A 16,346-nucleotide genomic window follows, 5' to 3' on the forward strand; every position below is an offset into this window, starting at 1 on the left:
ATATGAATAAGCATTTTATTTGTTGCTTTTGTTTGCTATTCATAGAATATATTTTAGAAAACCAACAGAAAACCTAATTAGCTAAACAATAACTAATAATTAGGGTTTTACTGTGTATAATAAATAGGATGTTTCATTGTAAACAATTAAAGTGAACAACAATGATTTATAATTTTGAGTGGGATTAAGTTTTGATGTTTGTCTACTCTTTGATCAAGAGGTTCCTTTAAGAAAACGGTCAGCTTAAGATTAAAACAAAACAAAAAAAAAGCTGATTTATCAAAATATATAAAATCTGCAATACCTCTAGCTCAGAATAGTAGAATTAAAAATAGTTAGATTAATATTAATTTAGAATGATATAATTTAAAGTAAAAAAATAAGAAACACTCTTCCCAGCAAATATTTGTGCAGAACTAGAGGAAACTAGAGTAATTACACTCCTTTAGCGGCCACAATAGCTTTAACTGGGGACACGAACACATGGAAAACTGACAAAGAACTAGTCTGCAATGAAATGACTGTCTTCGAAGATTGAATGTTTTTGGAGTATTTTTAACATGCTTAAATCTAATTCAAAACCAGAAGACTCCTATCGTGTTATTTATTTATTTTTTATTTATTTATTTATTTTCTTTATAGCAAAATTTTCAGGAACAAATCTGATATACCCCCCTCTTGGCGACTTTTTCCTGTTGGCACCAAAAAAGCGTCGCCAAGAAAACTATGTATGACGTCATATGTCATACATCGTTCTTAGCGATGCTTTTTTAGCGCCAACAGGAAAAATTCAAATTATGTCATTAATTATTTAATGAAATTATTGCATTAATTTTTTTCCGTTGTTTCTCCGGGATACGAGCCCTCGGTCTCATAGTACTTTCGTAATGAGACCTCGGCTCGCCGGCCCTGCCTCGGTCTCATTACGAAAGTACTATGACACCTCGGGCTCGCCAGGACCTCGCTGCCGCTCGGTCCGTTATCCCTCCGACTTTTAATATACATCACAGTCGGATATAAGTCACAGATCTCCTCCGTTCAGTATACAATAAAGTCACAGATTTTATGTGAAATTAACACCATTTTTGTGCTACAAAAATGCCAACCAGACCAAAATACAAACTACCAGAAACACACTAAAAACACAATAATTCAAAATATGTTCACTTACCTTTTTTACTTTTCTTTTACTTCCTCACGTGAGGCAGTGCACATATGTTCCGCTCTTAGGAATATTTGTTCGGATTTTAATTCAATGTAATTTAATATTTCTTCATTAATATAATTTCGCCAATCGGCTAAAGTTTGTGATGAAAAAAAAACATTGACTTTCAATATCAGCAGTTTTGGTCCCAATTAAAATCTCATATGTTATCAAAAAAATCTCCTCTATTTTCAACTTGCTAGAACTAAACCATGACCCACTCCTGATCGTTGCTTCTTTTCCACAAACAACACCCCCAATAACCTTTCTACAAAAAAAAATTAACCCATCTGAACATTTTTTAGTTTTTTTAATTTTCATAACAGAATTACATCTAGAACATAACATTTCATTCTTAAGTAAACCAATTTCCCTTAAAAATTCTAAAAAAACCTCTTTATTTTCAATTAGTTTAAATATAAAAAATCTATTTAGGACTCCGGTACGTCCAAACGTTGGACGACCTGACGAAAAAGAAAAAGAAGATTCATTCAAAAATTTCAATTGATACATTTGGACAACATCACAAACCGAACTCATAATTAAAATAGAAAATTCAACTAAATTAACATTAAAAACAACAAGAAAAAGAATACTCTAAAATAAAGTTTGAATTGAAACTTTATTTTAGAGTATTCAACTTAAAATCTCCCTAAGAGCGAAACATATGAGCACCTACCTCCTACCACACATACACGTGCAAAAAGACAAACTTCGAGAAACTACTTTCCAGCGTTCAAGTTGCAAAACCAGGGTTGCCAAGTTATCGCCTTATTGGCGATTTTCGTATCGAGCGAAAAATTAAAATCTCGCCAAGAGGGGGGCATATCAGAGGAGAGCCAATTTTCATGTGCCAGAAGAGTAATTAGATTACTGTAATACTTTACCATGCATAGTTTTAGTATGCTAGTACTCAGAAACATTGTTGGTACCGTAAGAATGAAAGTGATATTTTTATTAGGTGATAAATAGCTCTGTGGTAGTGCAATGAGAAAACGTTGATTCACTGTTAGTGCCAGTTTTAGTATGTCAGTACTCTGAAACATTGTTGGTACCGTAAAAATGAAAGTGGTATTTTTATTAAGTGATAAATAGCTCTGTGGCAGTGCAATGAGAAAACCTTGATTCACTTTAAGTGCCAGTTTTAGTATGTCAGTACTCTGAAACATTGTTGGTACCGTAAAAATGAAAGTGGTATTTTTATTAGGTGATAAATAGCTCTGTGGTAGTGCAATGAGAAAACCTTGATTCACTGTTAGTGCTTTTTACATTTAATTTTTAAATCGGTTTCACTACCTAAAATTCAAAACAAACGTATGGTGGAGTAAAAAGGAAAGAAAACTACAGTGCTTTTTAAAGTTATCTTCTCTTAAAATTATGGATATAAAAATAAAATTGCAGCAAAAAAAATCATGAACAATTTCACTTACCTAGTTTTTCTTTACAAATAAAGTAATTCAAAATTCAGCGACAAACAGGAATCAGACTTTAGATTTGCTGCTACGTTAAGAAAGGTTCTTATGGTGAACATTTGGGAAACAATTTCTGTACAGTTTCCTTCTCCAGTAAAATCACATTGTTGCTGCATTGGTATTATGTTTGTTTTCATAAGGGGGGCTTCTAAACCTCCGAGAAAATTGTGACGCAACTTGTACAGTGCTCATGGAACTAACTTTACGGTAGCGTTGTTTTAACTAATCTAATAAATGCATATTCCCGTATTAAATCCGGTGTCTCTGCACTAAATATTTCCAATTCAGCTCTTTTAAATAACTTTAAAATTACGCAAAATTACGTGTGTCTCTTATCTCCGAAACTTACGTACCGTTATAGCTAATTTTCAATCGCGGATTCCTCGGAAACAGAAATATTGCGGAAAATTAGACCCTCACCATTAGATTCAACGCCCTCGATATATATAATACAACGATGTTACAATTTTTTCTAGCAAAACCAGTTATACCGTTTGCATTCGTACTTGTTAAGAACCCTATGTGAAACATTAGACAGATATCCAGAAACTAACTTGTTTCTAATTCGAGACATAATTTTTAACTATCGATTAAAAAATCAAAAATATCTATTTTTTTTTTCATGTACTACGTTAGTATAAACATGTTTTGATCAAATTAAGAAAATATTTTCCGTAAACTTGAATAAAATTTCAGTACGAACTGCAAACAAGTAAAACATGTTAAAATGTCGATCATTAACACGATAGGTACTATGTAAAAGAAAGCATCATAAATTGTAATAATGCTTGCTTGATATTCGAATTTTCATTTTGGCAAATTATTTGTTTTATTGTAAAAACTACTCGTTGATTCATAGTCTTGTTTCTCTTCCGACACATAATAATTCATGTCACTTTCTACTGCATGGGTGAAAGATAATTTGAATTCAAAATGAGTAATGATTTCAACATTGGGGGGGGGGGGGTGGTACTTGGAAAATATTTTACTTCCAAGCCAGAACCGTGAAACCTTCTTCATAATATATATTTCAAATGAGGACACAATTATTGTGAAAACTTCCAGTAAAAATCAAAATCTATTTCATCACCGATTAAATACTAACGCGACAGACGTTTCACATTTATTGCTCGGACATAGAATAACATAATGTCTTTGGAATTCGTTTTTATTTTCACATTGAAGGATTGTAATATCATTTGTTTATTTCTTTGGATCCGATCCGGAAGTTTTATGACACCATTTAACTACCTCGCTAAAATTTATGGATGTTACAGATGTTTTATAACACTGAAGTTGTAAGTAGTAATGTTCGACGAAACGATAGTTCTGAAAGCACTTACGTTTTACCATAAACCTTTACCACTTTAATCGAATTAGTCTCATAAACAGCTTAAATATCGGTGTAGACTAGAGGTTTTTCTAGATAAACTTTTTGCGAATATCTTCTTGGAGAATGACGTAAAATGAAACGCTGTTCGTATTTTTTTTTCTTTTGGGAAGCCTATGGAATTTTTTTTTTTACAAATTGTTTCCCTAAGAGGAGTATACATTTTTTGAAATCTTGATAAAGGTATGAAAATACTTAATTTCTATAGTTTAAGCTTGCATGTTATTCTAAACTTAAATTTTGACACGTTTCAACACGCCAAAAGTTTTTTTTCCTTGTATAAGATAAAAAATTCGTCGGTTAAAAAAAACACCTTGTACCTTTTGAATAAACTCTCTTATGAAATGGGTTAATTATATGAAAAATGATGATTTTCTTTCGTTTAACTTGAAAGAAAAAGCATGATGTATGGTGGTGCAATAAATTAAATACATTCATTTACCTCCTTCTTTCTTTTCTATTTACTTCTTATTTATATTTTTATATCTTGAGTAAAAGAGCATAATTATGATTTGAGACGAAATTTTAACTTAAGTGCCGAAAACTTTAAAACAAGTAAATTAACATTAACAAAAATTTTCTCGTCACTCTTAAGACGGCGGGGGAGGATAATGTCGCTTTTACAATCAAATTTTCAATAAGTCTTCATTTTTAACCAAAAATGTAATTTGGAGGAGATTGGGTACCGGGTGAGACACTAAAATTCAATACATTTTTGTTATTAAAAACAAAAGGTGTGATTAAAAACATGATGCTTCACATTATGATAATTACTGGTTTCTTATATTTGAATAAATCACAGTTAAATGCCCAAGTTCAAAGCTCTTGGGATAAGTTTAAATATATGAATAAAAATATCACTCGCGTGCAAATAGATTGAGCATTCCTTCTCTTTTTATTTCTCTTAATGCCTAAAAGTTGATGAAAATATTTATAGTTAACTGAAATTGACAATTTTAGCTTCGACTCCTATAAAATAATGAAGAGTTACTTACACCTGCTCAAACTGATGTTTTAGTGCAAAATTTTCTCTTGAAATTCAGCTGGACTTATATTACGTATACATAAATGACTTTAAATTACGTTCGTACTAAATAAACCATCATTTAAATTACAGATCATTAAAGAAATGTGCGTGCATTATTTCTTTAATAATGACATTTTAAATCAAGTTGAAGTTAATTACATTGTAGTGTCCTCATAAATAGTGGAACTCCATTGTCTTTTTTGTTAAATTCAATTACGCTGAATGTTTCGCTTTCTTAATTACATCATAAAGATATTTATTTACTTTTCCTAAACATTGAAGCTACGTCAGATTCACTTAAAGTCTTCTCAAGTAACCTTTTAAGTAAATATTGTAATCCGGTTACTCTTTTAAAAAATTATACATGGAGTTCCAAAATGTTAATTAGTAAAAATAATCTTATAAATGGTCTTACAAAATGCAATTATAATAATCTTTAGGTCTTGTTTGAGATAAATATTTTGGTACATAGATAACGGTCTATATAATTTGAAATGTTTTTTTGAGCAGCTAATATTGCTTCAATGTTGTATTTATTATTTTTTTAAAATGTTTTCTTGACAGTGGAAAAATATTTTATGAAAAGTTTTTACAAACGAAGCATTTATATTTTTAACAGCTTTTTTACTAAGAAAGTAAAATTTTCAAGTACAGTTGGCTCTCTGTTTAACGACTTTCAAGGGACCACAAAAAATAGTCCTTAAGTAGAAAACGTCCTTAAATAGAATGCTTTTAACACTACAGTGGACCATCTGGGACCGTGAAAAGTCGTTAAATAGAGAAAGTCGTTAAGTAGAGCGTCGTTAAACAGAGAGCCTACTGTATTTCAAAATATTTTGGCTCATTTATGGAGAAGTTCTTAGCCACGTTGCAATTTGTAGGAAAATAAGTAAAATATTTAATATGTATAACGTTTCTCATTTACGTTAAATGCACTACGTATCTTCAAACAATACGCATTGTGAAAGTTTTTGTTATTTAAAGTGGTCTTTGGCTAGATAGCAATTTAATTAAAAAGTATAAGCTTTGCCTCTCGGTAAAGTATGTTTAGAGTAAATTCGAAAAAAAAAACTCTAATATGTAGACTAGATCAAGTATTTTTATATAAATATTTTTTGGAGATAGCTTTTTAATGGAAAATACGTATAGTGTACGATAAACAGAGTTTGTTATGTTAAATGCGTACGTCTTTTCAAGCAATATGTTGTAGTTAAAGTGGGGCAAGATCGGTAAGCTAACTTTAAACCCTCACACAATAGGTAAAATTTAAAGATAAGTTTTATACTACCTTATAATGCCCTCTCAAAGTGAAGGATAAAAAATCTGCTTCCTGCTCTGTAAAGACTTTTTCAGACTGATAAGTCTTCAACAAAAACAAAACTGCAGTCTCTTGATGTCGTAACCAAGCTATCAGTATATGCTTGAAGTTCTGTCTTAGCACACACTTGAGAGCGGTAACTTACAGCTTTTTACCCAAAACACTTACCGAGTTGAACCACGGCATTGCTTGGGAACTATCGCTGATGTACTAAAGTAATTTTAACCACAGGGGTTTGACGGTAGTCTCAGTTTCAATGACAGTACATTTGCCTCTAATTCAGTTATCTCTATTCTGCTATACAATTAGATTCATAATTAGTAACAATTTATTCATAGCATTAAAAATGAACAACCCGCTAAAACACTCAAAAAAACAGCCAGGGGTGTGAAACCTTTTGCATACTCACAATGCTGGAGGGGGAGGGGGTGACTTCTCGTGTCCCGGTTAAACATTTCAGAAATGTTAAGTAACAAAAACGCACAAAGAAATTTGAAATTTTCTTACATATAATCATATATATATAATAAGTTTAAAAAGTCCATTTTCCCCAATATGCGGGGTAAAATGGGGAACAAAAATTAATGCAGCATCTGCAAACAATTTTCAGTGGGTAGATCTTCAATGTAAAAACGTATAACGTAGATTAACTGGCCTTTCTCATCCAATATAGTTACGACATTTCAAACAGGCTTTCAATTAACCTAGAGCTTTAAATTGAAATAACATAGCAGAGACTCACTACATCGCGCTGCTGATTAACGCAGTGAATCGTCACTTCAGAGCAATAGTAGGATATCTTAGTATTACTTCTGGGATTGTCCCCTTCTGGGATGTCTTAGTGTTTTTCTGAAGCGACGAAATTGAAACTGTTTCACATTGGTTTTAAGTCATTTCGAAAATGTGTTTGAGGAAGGGCTGCGACAGTCGTTTTTCCCCCCTGGTTCTTGCACAAAGTAAGGAAACCGGTGCACATTGGTTCTTGCAGGATGGTGCCCCTCCACATCGAACAGGCAGAATGTTGCACATCATTAACTGCGTTTTTGGATCCAGGGTTATTGCTTACCAATTCCGAAATAACAATCCTAATGCATTGCATTGACCAACATATTCACCGGATATGAATAAGTGCAACTTCTATCTTTGGGGTCATATGAAAGACTTAGTGTACAAGAACAAGCTGGCTTACCTCAGTAGCCTCAAGAAGTCCATAACTGACTCGTTTGCAAGTGTTAAAAGAGAAACACCTGAACGAGATACTGATGATTTTGTTACTACGTTGCGCCACTGTATCGTCTCTAAAGGTTCTCATTTTGAAAACATTCTGATTTAATTTCCTTTTCCATGTTTAGTTCAATAAAAAACGTCTTACAATGCTATCATCTTTTTCTCGATGCTTAATGCTCAGATTTTTATTTGATGAGGACTACAGTTTACAACGCTACGTGCAATGAATCTTATGTTATTTCAGTATTTTAACTGGAGCAAAATAATTCAACGATATAAAATCACATTAAATAATTCTCCAAATTATCGAAAATAACTTAGCTGGAGGTAAAGCATTATGTATACCTCCAAATTCTGCTTTTAAACTTTGAGGTGCAATACAATAATTAAATATCATAGCAGAAATGAGAAGCTATAGAATCAGTTATGTCTGAAGATGATGCCCTTGACTTGGTGAAATTCAGAAGTATGGGAGCAGCTAGATTAAGCATTGAATTTCTCAAATTTTCCTATTTGCTATTTAGCAAATCGTTAAATCATCAATGAAGCTTCTACATTAGTTTGGTCCTCAAGTCGTGAATGGGTGCATTTGTAACAGATTGGAATCTCAAAAAATGACAAAATTCCATTTATTATCAAATAAGTAAACTATTTGTGCGTAATATTAAAAAAAGGGGGCGGTGGCGGCTGTTGCTCGATTTAAAAACTCTGCTACTTAGTGAACTCATGGTTGTTTCGTCATGAAAATAACATTATATGAAGGAATAAGTGAAGACAATGCTGAATAAGTTACATTTGGTTTAAGTAGTACGAGACTTTAAGCCTCGTGGGACAGAGGAAGATATTACTTTACGCAATTTAAATTTTTCAGTAATACCATATATAGCATGTTGGAGAAAGATCTTTTAAATTCGAAGCATGAATAACAAAAACACATCAGGTGAAATGAGATGTAGTCAACTGTAAAGGAATAAAGTAATTCGAGAAGTTTATTTCAACAGTTCATATAGTGTAGCAGTATGTGAGTTCTGTCAGTAGTACGAAGAGTAAGGAATTTGATTTCCTCTTAACCCAATTCAAGCGTTTTTAACATTTTCAGTGAAACACAGAGGAATGCTTTCTATATATGTTTTCTTTGAACTCAGGTAATTGATATGAGGAAAAACTCTCGGATTTATTTTTTCGTCTACAGCAAACTGCATTTTCTTTCAGTTGTAAATATTTTCGTTATTTATGTTTATCTCAGAAAAGCTGTATATCCATACGCGACGATTCCGCGCTTTTATAAAATATAAAAAATAAAAAGTTCGCCCGTTTTCATTCCCCCCTTGTGCTCAGTCAGAAGACGACTTTCGTCCCCGCGTCTGTTTCTTCCATACCAATTACGGTAAGATACACTACGGCACCATATAATTATGAGAATTTTATAGAAATAACTGTGGAGAGTAGACAAAACAGACTGGGTACACTTAGCCTGCGACTCATTTACCAAAAGTAGTGTGGCATCACATTTGTAAACAATCTTCAATTTTTTGGTAGGGAGAGGCACGTCAAGTCTCATGCTTCTCTAGTTGTGTGGGGGCACAGGAGTAGACAACGGTTCCACGCTATTACGATTTGATAAATAAAACTCGCTTTTTCAACCACCCTGACGGGTTGAGTTGCTTTGTAATTACAGGTGGCAGTGAGGGAAAGTAAACCTGGCCGGATCGCTTCAAGCATAATGACAAAGTATAAATAAAATTATTTTTCTGCAAAAGCTTGCGAAACTGCAAAAAAAAAAAAAAAAATCTGAACCAGAATGCGAGAATTGAGAAGAAAAAGTTACCCCTCTCAAAAGCCAGTTTTAGTCAAAACAGATCAAAAAAATTCTCCGTCTGAAGAGCTAAACAATAGCTTCAGAAAAGAAGAAAAAAAACTGATTTGTTTTATCAATTTTGCATTTTCGTTCGTCGATTTCGTAAGGGCGGATGGCCTTCGGCGGGGTAGTCCTTCTGGCAAAACTAAAGGTGGTGAGAGCTAGAAGTGAATGACAATAAAATAGATTTTCTGTGAAAGGTTTTCCGTAGACTATAATAATAGAAATGGTCTGTAGCCTATAAGAAGAAAAGCGGCATTCTCACCAACTTTGTCATCGAGTAATGTCATACTAGTAGTCTAACATTTTAGCAGTATCTTGAGTTTCGCACATAAGTCCTCCGAAGAAGTGTTTATAAGCCGGTAAAATTCAAAGTATTTTTTTTTTACTACAGCTATTTTTATCATCACTTACTCGATTTTAGTGTAAAGACAAGCATAAATAGGATACAGTAAGTAAATGAACTAAAAAAAAAAATCAAATACTATCATCAAGACGTAACAAGTGGTAAATGTGAGCACACTCCAGAGTTGTTTACCTTTAAAGAATCATTTAAGGATTCCAGATCTGAAAATCAGTGCATCAGCTTAAAAAATATTGAGCAAAGTTTTCTCATTGTTTTTATTTATTCATTTGTTTTATGATTCGAAACTCAAACAAGTTGATAGGAAAAATCTGACGACCGATTAAAGCTGTCGGTGAACTGGTCCCCGTCTACTTGACCAGCAGTCTAAAGTATCTCTCCTGCACTTAGTACACAGAAAAATAAAAACTGAAGTCCCCATTGTCTTCAAGTTGGAATAGGTGTAACTCTTGTATGAATAAAATGCAGATAGAAAACCAATACCATATGCACGAAAGCAGGGGCTGCCTGGGTCCCGCAAGAGGACGCCAACATTAGTCTCCAAAGGGAGCAAAAAAAAAAAAAAAAGCTGCAAAAAAGTATAATGGTATAAAAAAAAGAGAGAGAAATAGAAAAAAAAACCCATGGTACACAGGTTTACGAGTTTTGAAGAAAAGAAAAAGAAAGCGAAGTAAAGTCGCACAGGTTTATGAGCGTAAAAAAAAAGAAAGTTGCCCCCAAAAAAAATAAATTAAAAAAAAATACAAAAATAAAGAAAAAGTGTTCAAACTTGTTGCGCATCAAACCGCGGGCCAGTCCACCCCCTGCACGAAAGTAAATACATTTAAAACTCAAAATTATTTGAAGTTACAAACAAAAAAAAAAAAAAAAAACTGAAAACAGTTACAGCCATGTTCTATTATAACCTCCAAATCACTTTTCATCTAGGTTATTAAAAAATTTTAAACTGAAAAAGAGAGGTCAGCATATTTTTCGTCACAGAACAAATAAAATGCAAGATTATTCGCAGAAAAATCCCGAACCAAAAAAAAAAGTGAGAACTCTTACGCATTTGACCGTTTAAACATAAAAACTTTCCGCTTATGAAATAATTTTTGTTTTGTTCCATTTGCTAAAACATAACTGTCATTCCATGTTGTAAAGCATGATTTTTAAAAACTTATCTATTACTGGATCAGATAACTCGAGTATATCAAAGAGGAGTTAGATTTTTTTTCATTCTTTTTTTTCTTTGCAAATACTGAAACATAAGTTCTTGTGTGTGTGTGTGTGTTTAAAGGATTAAATCAATCTAATTTTCAGCATTTTCCAAATAATATTTTGAGGTTTATTCCGTCACCCGCACGGAATCATTCTGTTTCGGATTGACGTCATAACTGCTCCCTCAACCCCCGTAATATGGACCAAGTCAATGCCTTCCCACTGCTACGTCAAGTATCGAACAATTTACAGCATTGTCCAAATAACATTCAGAGACCTATTCCTGCACCCGCACGGAATCAGTCCGCTACGGATTGACGCCATACCTAGTATCGAAATTCCGCAGGCAGGGATGGCTTTCGGGTGGAATTTTGACGTCAATTCAAAACAGAATAACAACGAATTTCTCTTGAATACGGCTCAAATTGTCTAAATATTTCTATGTTTAGTTCTATGTTCGAAAAATAATTTTATATTTCATTTGGTTCAAACATCTGGTTATGTGCTGTTGAGTAATGTAACGACCTAATCAGCCAAACAAGAACTTGCTCGGTAAAAGTTTTCATTTGGTTCCTCCTTTTTAACGATAACACTACCTTCTGGTTCCAACTTTCAATGATCATTTCGTGAGGTGAATACTACAAAAAGGTAACTACAATACTGTTTATACAATGCTGTGCTTCGAAGAACACGTAAAAAATGAATGTTTTACCACAATTTTCGGAGTTTTTTCACAATTTAAATCCAACCAACATTTCAAAATTTTATTTTATTAGAAGTATTTGCCTTTTCAACAAAAATGAATTATTCATTTTTTTCAAACAAATCTGCAGTTAACTAGTTGCCGAAAGTTTGTTGTTGGGCGGCATAAAGACCAGATTAGTCTGTTAAAAAATTATGAAAATGTTAAGGTAAATTTTGCTGTAAAATGGGGAGTTAACAGTACATAGACAATTTTACTGTACATTGTACCGGAAGAAGCAAACGGTTGCAACGTCAACTGGTATACCACGTGATTTACGTAACAAAGCACTTAATTCGCCTTTCTAGTACGCGCCGCGAACCTACACTGTAAAAAATCTCGGAAAACTCTCTGAATATACAAAAAAGTTTTCCGTAATACACAGATTCGTACGCCCTCCGCAGTTTTCTGCTATAATCAAAAACGTTTCCCGTTTAGCAAGAAAGTAAGAGTCGACGCATGCGCAGATCACACGGCAATTTTATAGTCCATCAGCAAATCTAAACTGAAACTTTCGAAAGCACGCAATGAAAACAAGTGCTGACTCATGTATGCGAAGTAACACTCATCAAGGGGATTAGTAGAAGTTTTGTTCCTCGCATGAATTCACTGAAGATAATTTTAAAGTCTTATATTTTCTTGCATATGTATCGTCATGAGATTGAATTTGAAGCTATGTCACTTATTTTTAAGTACGAAGTGCAAATTCTCGACGCATGCTCGCGGAAGGAATACAAACTGAAATTAAAAACCAAATAACTGCCGAGAGGACGCCATGTAATTTCATTGCGTCGCATAACTTGTGTAGGTAATTTACTTTTTTCTTGGATACTTTTCTTCTTTCTACCAAATGGGTAATTTTTGTTGGCAGAATTTTATTCTGTCATAAAAATCACCTTTTTGGTGACCAAAGCCTGCAAAAGACCACCACCGACGAATAGGTAAGTCGCTTTGCAACTTACAACTTGCAACTCTATTACTTTAAAGAGATTTAGTTCATATAAATCTCGTTAAAAAAAACTATTTTCTTTAGTATCATTTTTTCGTTGTGAACTATTGCAATTTGAAAATATTTTACATTACATAGAACACATATTTAAAGTGCAAGTGTGTCTAGTTTTATTCTGTAAAATTTATGAATTGAAGATTATAAAAAAATTTAAATAAATGATATTGTATACTTTGTTTTTATGTCTCAATCTCAGTTAATATTTGGCTGAACATTTATGTATCAAGCATTATGAATTAAATGTTATAATATGCAAATTGTCAGGTTTGATAGTTCGTCTTTCAGGTTGCATGTTTTCATTCTCTTGTAAACAGTGTAGCTAGATTGTATGAAGTAAAAAAAAAAACTATCTCCTGTAATTAGGAACATAGTGCTTCAGTATTATCTAAATGACAATATCTCTTTAAATATTTGCATTAGCGAAACGCTTTAAATTAGTTAAATGTGTATTAATTTATTTAACAAATAGATACATATATGTATTTAAAAGTGTCTTCATTTTTTTCGTTTTACGAGCCTCAATTTTACCAAAAGCAAAAAAAAAAAAAAAAAAAAAAAAAGACTTAATAAAATAATTTTGTATTTTTACACCATATTAAAGTATTTGACTTATAATTTATATGATACTTTGATTTATAATGTATATGATACTTTGATTTATAATGTATATGATGTTGCTTTTTCAAGGGGGGGTGGGCGCTTCATAGCATTTTATGGGTGCACCATCACTCTTATGGTGGGGGGGGGGGTATTCTCGTATATATGAAATGGAATAATCTTGTAATAGAGTTCAATGTTTTAATAAATAAAATATATAATGCATTTTGCGCACACTGTAAAAATAAAATCAGTAACCTATTTTGAATAAGTATTTATATTTGTGATGAGCTGGAAAAGGGCAAGAACAGAAGAATCAACCCGAATGGTTCCAGCAGGGGGACTTGGTGTCATATTTAAATTCATCAATTTCTCTGTTGGTACTTTTCGGTACACTTTGTTCGTCAGAGAAATTGGCTTGAGGTGAACGAATTCCGGAACGCGAAGGGTAGGTAAGTCCTGTCAAATTTTATCCGAAGATAAAAGCTATCAAGTTTGATACAAGATGTGTTTTTAAGTTCTGCATTAAAAATACAATATGTTGATAGTTTTGTCTTGAAAATATTGAGAGAAAAACTGAAGTTTAAGATTGTTTAACAAACAATCCCCACTTTTCAGAAGGTACCCCCCACTCCAATTCCCCGACGATTTTTTGATTAGGAATGAAACTACTAGATTATTTCATAATTTTTCAAAAATTTATAACTGTGCATATGTTATGCTGTTAACCATGCTATTTGTCATTAGAAATTCCAAAAAAAAAAAATCCACGAATGATTCTAAAATTGCTTGTATTATTGCTCTTAGATATGAAAGAATTGAAACTGATATGGTATGCAATACTATAATAAAGAATTATATTTTAGAAAAAATCACGGAAAAAGGATTCCGAAATTCTCGGAAACGTTTTTGAAAATTGTTTGGAGAATTCCGAAATACTCGGAAACGTTTTCGAAACTTTCATGAACCACAGCTGCACAGAATACTCAGAAACATTTCTGGAAATTACGGAAAGAGGATTCCGAAATACTCAGAAACGTTTCTGGACATTACAGAAAGAGGATTCCGAAATACTCAGAAACGTTTTTGAAACTTTCATGAACCACAGCTGCACGATATACTCAGAAACGTTTCCGGATTTTTTTTACAGTGTATACAGGGTAGTGATTAAGAAAGCCGTCTTGGAAAAAAGAGATTTAGGTTTAAAGCTCGGTCTTTGCAGTTCCTCCAGTTTGTCCAGCACAACTTGCCGTAGCGCTCTTGCTTTTCTTACTGTAAAATTTTACAGTGAAATGGGATTTTACTGTGAAAAGGACTCGCAAAATTTTTTAACAGTGTACAGCATATTCAAACTAACAATTCCTTTCGAAAAAAAAAATTGTTAATTGTTTGCTCCATGTCTAAAACTCAACTTATCATTCTTCGTTGGTTCAAACATAATTTTCAATGATTATCCATTGCTAGACAAAGTAACGAATAACGATATCTCTCCTATCAATACTTTTCCATAGTATTCTCGACACGTATGCAAGTAACCCATGTTTAATGAATGCTTTACTCGCAGCGAAAAACTCCATGCTTTGCGATCGATGAATCGGTGTGTGAGAAGAGGAAATGAATGACTTGCACAAATGTTTCTTTCATTTTCCCTAAAGGTTAAGCATGTTCCCAGTTAAACGTGACTTACAATTTGAATGGCGTGATTTTTGTAATTTGAGCCCTAAAATAAGTTAGAAAACAGTCAGAATGTTAAGCAAACTAATTAGTGATTTAGGTGGTAGTTGTTGAAGCATTTATTAGACCAATGAAGTTTGTTCGTGGACTTGTGGGTGGAGCTTGGAACGAATACTAAATGGATACAATATTGTTTCCTTTCTTGGACGTTATGAATTAAAAATGATCCTTCTTAGCATAAGGGTCGTAATATTGTTCACGCACAAGCTCTTTTTTGAGATATGTTTCATCGTTATCACAAATATTTTACCTAATTGCTCCAGCTTTATTATTAGCAGATTCACACAAATCTATTTTTTGCTAACGTGCTACTTGTAAAAACGACTCAGCTTGTAATCACATGGTTTCTAAAACACAAAATCCTAAAAATATAAATTGCTAAATTTTGGAAAATGTTGTTCGATTTCAGAAAAAAAAAATAACGTGTATTACTTAGAATCGAGCGTACATTGTGCAGCATCAGTATATTGAAATTAAGAATCACATTTTTGGCATATTTTAATTAAATCCTTTTTTGGGGAGAGGAAAATTTTACCTCATTAATTTTCATTTTGTTCTGTTTGTGATAAGTATTTTAACTGATTTTTATTTTCTTGTGCGTTAAGAGATTTTTATTCAGTTCTATATTGTTTGCGTCTTCTTCAATGTCTCAGAAGGCGATGTTTTTCAAACTTTAGCTCGGATCCCGCAGTGCGGCTACTGCTAGTATGTATATTGAAGTGCAAAAATAACCGATATACCTCCCTAATTTATGTTCCCTCTCAAGTGCGCAAAATGATGAGTACCTTAACACGGTCTACATGGCCTCTACTAATATCTGAGGTAATTCTAGAGATATGGTGCTATACAACATGAATCCTCCAGGGCAATCCGCAAATCCATAGCAGAACAATATGGTAGTGATCTCTTCAGAATAACACGCTTCAAGACATGCTAGATATGCTCAATTATTTTCGTGTCTGGGAGACTAGGCGGTCCGTGAAATCGTTTTAAGTCAAAAGCGTGTCCCTGTAGCTCCTCTGTAGCAACTCCTCAAGTGTGGGGTAACATATTGCTCTGCTGGAATTGTTCACGCCCGTCTGGATGCATGATGGACATAAAGGGGTACAGTTGGTCAGATATAATGTCTATGTATTTGTTACTTGTTAGATTAGTATCTAGTCACCTCAGGGGTCCAACATCTCGACAAATGACCAAGCCCTTT

Source organism: Uloborus diversus, chromosome 10 (genome assembly GCF_026930045.1).
Source record: "Uloborus diversus isolate 005 chromosome 10, Udiv.v.3.1, whole genome shotgun sequence".
Taxonomy (NCBI): Eukaryota; Metazoa; Arthropoda; class Arachnida; order Araneae; family Uloboridae; genus Uloborus; species Uloborus diversus.